The following is a 7,766-nucleotide window of genomic DNA, read 5'->3' as shown; positions in this document are numbered from 1 at the left end:
CAGGGAAATAACTTCCTGGACTGGAAGTTGAAATGTAGAGCCTGAAGGCATGGCAGAAATTGGGGGAGAAAGGTACTGAAGAACGATTTTGAGGATTCTAAGTTCTTGTGATGTTTTGGTTGGGGTAAAGTCAATATTCTTTGCAGTGGCTGGTATGGGGCTGTGCTTTGGATTTGTACTGAATACARAGTTGATAAGAAAGAGATGCTTTTGTTGTTGCTGAGCAGGGCTTGCACAGAGCCAAGGCCTTTTCTGCTTTTCCTATTGCCACACTGGTGATRAAGTTGGTGTGTGGAAGRTTGGGAGGAGACAAAGCCAGGACAGGTGACCTCAACTGACCAAAGGGATTTTCCAAACCATGTGACATCACACTCAATATAGAAAGTGGTGGCAGCAAGGGGGGAGGAAGGAACAAGTGTGGGACACTTGCAGTGAKAATATTTGTCGTCCCAAGTCACTGTTATGTGTGATGGGGCCCTGGAGATGGCTGAACACCTGCCTGCCAATGGGAAGCAGTGAATTAATTCCTTGTTTTCCTTTGCTTGCATGTGTGGCTTTTGCTTTCCCTAWTAAACTGTCTTTATCTCAACCTAYGAGTTCTCCAGCTTTTACCCTTCCAATTCTCTCCCTGATTCTACTGGTGGGGGAGTGAGTGAGTGGCTGTGTGAGGCTTGGATGCTAACTGGGGTCAAACCACAGCCRTTGTCCATAAGGATTGGATTGTGCTAACAATCTGAATTATATCAATTAACAAAATAATGTTGAAATTTAGCAGCCCGCAGTGAGAAGCCTATTAACAAGAATTTTTGTTACAAGCTTAGGAAGGAGAAATTGTTTACTATAGTTCTCACAGGATGATTACGGCATGCAGATGAAAATTAATGTGCTTCTAAAATATATGATCTGAAAGGGATCTTGTAAGAATAAGAATTATTAGCAATATTAAAACCGTCTGTTCTAGATGAAACTAGTCCTAAAATGATTAGTGTACAGCAAGCAGTATCATCTCCCTCCTTTCACGAAATCCAGTGAATTAAGTGGATGACATTCATCTGATTCTGTAGTCAGAAACTCTTGTGCTTGGCTGGTGCTGGGTAGCAAAGAGTGAGAGAGATTCTAAATTAGTGTTGATGCAGTATCTACTGTATTATGCCTTAAGGAGAGATGTTCTGAACAGAAGTTGTGAATGGAGAAGTCACTCATCAGCTGAGGCCAGCTGATCTAGAATCTGAGATATGGTTAGGTTCTGATAAGGAATGAAGACCCTGGACTTAATTCTGTATACAAGTAATATTAGTGGCAATTAATAGGTATGATTAAATTAATCTGGAGTCTTGTGACATCCTACAGAAAACCATCTGGTACTCATTTATTGTTGTGTAGTTGCTCTGCAGTTCAAGCACTGTATTATTCACTTGCTAAGCATTAGATATTACTATTTCAGCTCCAGACATAAATGCATTGTTTTTATAGTAAAAAACAAGTACTGTGAAAGTGTGATATTCAAGATCAAAAAATTATGAAAAAAATAGTCTGATTCTGATCTAGTATAAATACTTTGGTCTTATTTCTGTTTCTTTTCCAAAAACATCTGTGTAGTGTGAAAACCTGGTTCATTTAACTGAGTACAAAGAACRTGAATATTTTTATTTTTCTTTCCAAATTACATTAAATTAATGTGAAATTATATATATTTATATATCTATAGCTATAYCTATCTATCTATCTATCTAGATGCATAAATCTAATATTTCATATAAAGAAGCTTGTTCGTTTCCTGATTATCAGCTGTTGCTCCAAATGGCACAGGTCCCTTGTAGCTCCTGTGTCCTGTCTGACAGCCCCATGAGCACTCCAGAGGAACATGTTAGAATGTGTATGGCTAGGCACATCAAACTCACTGTCATTGTCTTCAGTTAASTGAGCTTCTTTTTTTTTTTTTTCCTTTGATGACACCTCTAGTCTGACTTTTATTTACCAGAAAGCAGCTTTTCAAAACTGGGTGGATTTTTGTTCTTGTTTTATTATTATTTTGTTTTTATTTTTTCCAGGGTCAACAACTCCTGAGTAATAAGTATTTGTTATATTTAGCTCTGTATTTTGGGAGTGTGTACAACTCTCTTTCTGTGAACTAATGACAGCTAATTCCAGTGTGAATGTTTATCCATTTTCATATGCTTGTGATAGTCTGGTAACACAGACCCTGCCTGATAATGGCTTATATAACTTCAAACTGTCTGTGACATAAACAACTAAAAGCAACACAAATTCTTGTCTTTTTATGAGCGAGTAGCAGCTAGATAAAAGCCCTGGAGTGCTTTAATGCCAATGTTTTCACCACTGATACTTGTTCCCCTAGTTTTATGTGAGGTTWTAAATAGACCACTTTTAAAATCGCTTTTATAATAGAAGATGGATGCTGAAATGCTCTTGCTTTTCATTAAAATTGTTATCTTCTCTACATGTCGCCAGGAATCTGGGTATTTTGATTATATATTCACAGCATTTACTGCAACCAATGGAAAAAGCTTTACTGAACTCCTGGCAACCAACATTGTATGGGCAAAGGGCAGTACAGACATACTTTCACTGTATCTTTCCCCTCATAAATTTAGAGACATCTGCCTACAAAAGATAGACTTATTCATCCAATCTACCTGTCTACAATCCAGAATAGACAGTACAAAATATTTTAGACATATGGTTTGAAACTGCATATTTTTCAAAAGAAAAACAAGCACTCTTCTCCTCACTTTTAATAAATGTTTCAAGTAATGGGAATTCCACATTTTGGCAGGTCATAACATTGTCTACAAGGAAATCACCATTATCTTGCTTCCTGGACTTGATGTAAGAGTAGAGAACTGTGGCTACTATGACATTTTGGGAAGTTCAGCACAGACAGTTAGAAGGACCTTAGCTCCTGTATGTAACAAATATTTAGTTTGATTTATCTTACTTTCATCCAGTCTGTCYTGAAATCCCAGACTTTGAGAAGTARCTATGAATAGGCTTTTAGGGCCRGGAAGTAGCCAGTATTTTAATTTCTGCTCTTCTGTTGGAAAGAAAAATTACTCTAGATGAAGGGCTCTACATCATTTATAAGTAATACACTTTTCAAGCCACACAAATTTTAACTTGACATTCATTATGACTAAGAGTTAATGATGATGATCATAATTAACATTGTAACTATCCAGCATGGAAAAACCGCAGCTAACTGAGTTGTTTATTAGTCATTGTGTTAACTACAAAAAAMCCCATCATGTTACTTATTTAACCACAGAGTTTTGGAGGTACTTCTGATTATGGAGGTATCTCAGTAATCACTATTTATGAAGTGACTGCTGGGTGACATAATATTTGCAGAATAATTGTCTTCCAAGCATTATACCTGTTACTATTTAAATAGGACTCTAAAAGTGGTCAGTGCTTTGCAATAATGATGAAAACAAGCTCACTGTACAGAAAATCTAGCAATTAAGTAGATAAAATGAAGATAAAGGGAGGAGAATTAAATGTTACTGAAAATAATTGAGCATATACACAAACACATATATRTGCAATTAAAGATAATGTATGCATAGACACCTACAAAGTGTTTTATTGCATCCTATCCAGAATACTTTCATTTTCTGGCCCTCTGTATGCTGGGTGYAATTTCTTGTAATCTGTTCTTCCTTCCAAGCTCTTAAGTTTTTTTTAAGAATTCCATTTTCTAGGGCTTCAAAATTAAATTTAGAAAGAATTAGACAAGATTTCATTTTATTGGGGATGAAGAGCAGAGAATTTTCATCCTTTTATTACCAACCAGTAAAAGAGTTGGATGTCTTACCAAATGTTAGCCTTGTCTTTGGTATAAATGCCTTATGTATAGCTAGAACAAACTTCTAGRTATTTTAGAAGGAAAAATAATGGGAAAAATAACCAAATTTTATGCCTATCCCCTACTGAGTGAAAAAAGTGTTTTTATCTTTAGAATATTAAGAGCAAAAGCTTTTCAGTGGGAGTGTTTTGGTTATCAAAGAGCATGGTATTTTTTTTTTTTCTTCAGTAAACTTATACTTTCAAGTATAAAAGTGTGTGAATCAAAACAGCAGATTTAATACCCAAAACTCTGAGGTATACAAAACCTGACTTTTGAAGCTTGATTGCACCTCTATAACTAATGTAACAAAGTTACATGCAGAGTTTCTTGGGTTTTGGAATGCATTTTATTTTCCTTTTTTCTTTTCCTTCTGATTTTCTGTAGGTCATTTCTCTCTCTTTTGATCTGTGATGTATTTGCTCAGGTGTTTCCCATTTTTATGGCAGTGTCAATTAACTCCCTTAAATTTGCCCCTGTTGCTCTCAAAAKGTCTTGATGTTCCCTTTGAAGCTTTCCTCTCCATTATCCACCATTTCAGCATCAGACACTGACCTCTGTGAGAGGAAAGTTTTCTGCCAATAAGCCCTGCCCTGCTAGTGGATGTGTGTTCAGATGAAAGAAATGGAATTGTGAAATGAACCTAGAAAGCAGCACTCAYACAGTCTAAATACTCTAGACAAGAGTCAGAAATTGCTCAGATCCACACTTGCCCTTCTAGTATTCAGGAGTTTTTGGGTGTAGGGTTCATATTCCAGTGTAGCAATTAAATTTAGGGTTATGAACATTTAACATTGCTTGTCTTATACATTTGTGAATGAAGAAAGAGGGATGATGAAGTAAAAAAGATGGAACATTTTCATTTTAAATACTTTAAAAATCCCCAGTTCAATCTCTGTAAAAAACCAGAAACAAATCGTCTTTAACAAAAGTTTACCATAAACAAGTTAAGACATATACGACTCRTTTAAGGTTGTCCTGATTGTTTTTTGAACAAATCCATAGGAGTTTGGAGTTTAAGAATTGTCATAAAGTTGAGTGCAGTTGTGTGTACTCTGACTGTTTCCTCCTGAAATGGCTAATGTCTTACTATCTAGTGAATATTACAGATTTTTCTTCTGCCTCAATTTCTCAAACATGACTTTTGTTTCTGAGATATCCTGAAGGTGAACTATTTACAAACATTGGCTTGTACGTAACTGATTTTGAAATATTGCTTATAAAAAAACATGACATCTTTACCACATTTTTTGCCAAAATAAATAATCTTCCTTTCCTGTTCTACTTTATACTATGAAGCCAAAACAGATCCATGGATTGAATTGTCTACTATTCTTAAGACATGAAAGGTATGATGTCACTCTAAAAGTCTCTGTGGCACACAGCTGTACAGTAAAACATGGCACATATAAATATTGGCACTCTTCAGATTTTATTACTGAGGGGAASAGAAGTCATGTTGTTAAGCAGTGAAATTCAGAACAAAGCTCTTCTGTTTTAGCTTTTATTGCTCTCTAATATACCTCTTGCATGATCTTAACTGTATCACTCATTGCAAAATTAAGCAGGTCCAGTAASTTCTCACTACTATAAGTTTTGATTCCTAATGTTCTCCTCCTCCTTGCTCTCAACTATAGGATACTGCCATATACTATGCACTAATTTTAGCATGTTTTAGAGCCTTCTATCAGCTGATTTAACTTCTTGGAGAAGGTCTTGGAGAACATTTGTTGCAAATTCAGCCTGAGAGGTTGTARTACAGCCTTGCAGAAGGCGCCAGTAAAACACATGGGAATGTGCAGAACCATGGCACACACAACAGGTAGAAAATTAGTGTTTAAAGCTGGGTCTGTTGTGTTCTTCCACTTATTTTTCCTAACTAATTATGTTTCCAGAGGATATTCCCTGGTTGCCAAAAGAAAGTTGCTTTGTAGAGGAATGTGACTTCTGAAATAGAATCAGTGATTAATAAATATCTGAGGATGTGGCTGCCACTCTTTACTGTCAAAATGGAGAAATGTAAGATCCCTTCTTCTTTTTCTTGTGCTCTAAGTAAAATCCAATGTCAAGGTCTTGATTTCTGAGTTTACCTAATTTTGACATATCACTGGAAGGCAGTTTTCTTTTCAAGGATTTCAACAGACTTTTATGTTTTGGAGCAAGACAGTCAATGTAAATTGGTCACCTGGCAAAGACAYGACTTGCTTGACATTTAAGAGGGAGTAATTTTACATGTCACTCAAATTCTCAGGTACATATTTGTTCCATCTCCTAGAATATGTTCATAATGCACTGGAACAACAAGTAATATTTATAGAAAATCATARAATAATTTGGGTTGGAAGGGTTCTTTAAAAGTCATCTAGTCCATAGCACTCCTATCCTCCCTCCCTGCCCCTTCTCTCTGGCAAACATCTGGTAGAAGTGATATAAATAATATATTAGGAGAGACTATTTAATAGGATAAATAATGTAAGAAAAAGTGGAAMATATCCTCTGTAACAAAAGAAATACCTGAGAGAACAGACTGCTAATATGTTTTAAGTCACAATATTCAGAAAATTATCACTGTTTATCMATTTTACCTTAAAATAAGTAATGCTATTATGTCATAATTTTGAATTGTGTCTTTTTTTTTTTTGAACTTCAGTCTTGAAAACTAAATTATATTCATTAAATGAAGATGTGTTATTCTACCTTAGCAACAGTGACAGAATTATAAAGAATGTGTTTCATTTTGATGTACAGCTCTAACATACATCTCTTTTTGACAAGGATAAGGTCACCTGTCATAAAGGTGTATTTGCTGTCCAAAAATTGATACGTAACTATTGAAAACTGTGCATTACTTTAAAACTTAAGATAATGTAACAGAGCTTTTGACCTTTACTTTGACAGAGGTAATACAGATACTATCATCRATGTATTTCTTTTTTTCTCAAAATATATGCAGCATTTCTATTGGGAAATCAAAGACATAAACTTTTGGCAAGTTGATACCTGTCTTTTTTTAAAATTTAGACTTTATATTTACTATACATTTAGAATAAGCATATGCCATCATGATGCTATTTTGCTGTTTTCTGTCACAAGTCAATTGAAAAAAAAAAAAGTGTTTATTATCCCAGAGACAGTGCCTAAGACCTCAGGTCAGCATTGAAATGCAGGAAGACTCCACATATGAGGGCTTCTTTCAGTTGTGTTGGGTTTTTTGAACTTGAACAGAGCAAAGCTGAGCCATACAATACAATGAATATGTAAACTGTAAGATGTAATTTTTTTTTTTTTTTTTTTTTCATAAAAGAAGACACAACAAAGTGTTAAAAGACAAATAAAAGGAGATGATGGTTGTAGTTTTTATGATTTTCTAACTCAGGTTAGCATTGAGCTTAGGACAAGATTGATAGAAAATAGTGGAAACTTGTAGAGAAAATAAGATCGTCCATACTCTAGACTTAAAACTCTGGAAGGAATATGAACCCTTGTTTCAGGAACTGAGGTAACTGCATTTTGTGGGTAGGAAGAAATTTCCTGTAAATATCATGTTCCCTATATTTGTTACCTGTGGGTTTTCTTTTATTTTGACTATTAATACATACTAAGAAATTAATGTCAGATTAAAGGGACCTTTGTTTTAATCCTCTTTATGGTCTTCAAGCATAATGCAATGGTTCTACTTTTTTCTGTACAGTTGAAATAAGAGAATTTTGCTATTGGTTTTATTGGAAGTGGGACAGAATTTCAAACAAGCATACAGAAAATTTAGAAATACCTCCTAGATGCAGGGACTTCCTATACTTTTGTATCCCCTKGGTATTATCATATTGTTCTATGTTTTAATGCTGCTTATTTATTTCAAATCAAAAAGTGATTATTTAGTTCAAATCAAAATTTATTTCTC

Source organism: Malurus melanocephalus, unplaced genomic scaffold, assembly GCF_030028575.1.
Source record: "Malurus melanocephalus ecotype Western Australia unplaced genomic scaffold, MMel_1.1 scaffold_206, whole genome shotgun sequence".
In the NCBI taxonomy this organism is placed as follows: Eukaryota; Metazoa; Chordata; class Aves; order Passeriformes; family Maluridae; genus Malurus; species Malurus melanocephalus.
Note: the sequence above shows the minus strand (reverse complement) of the source record.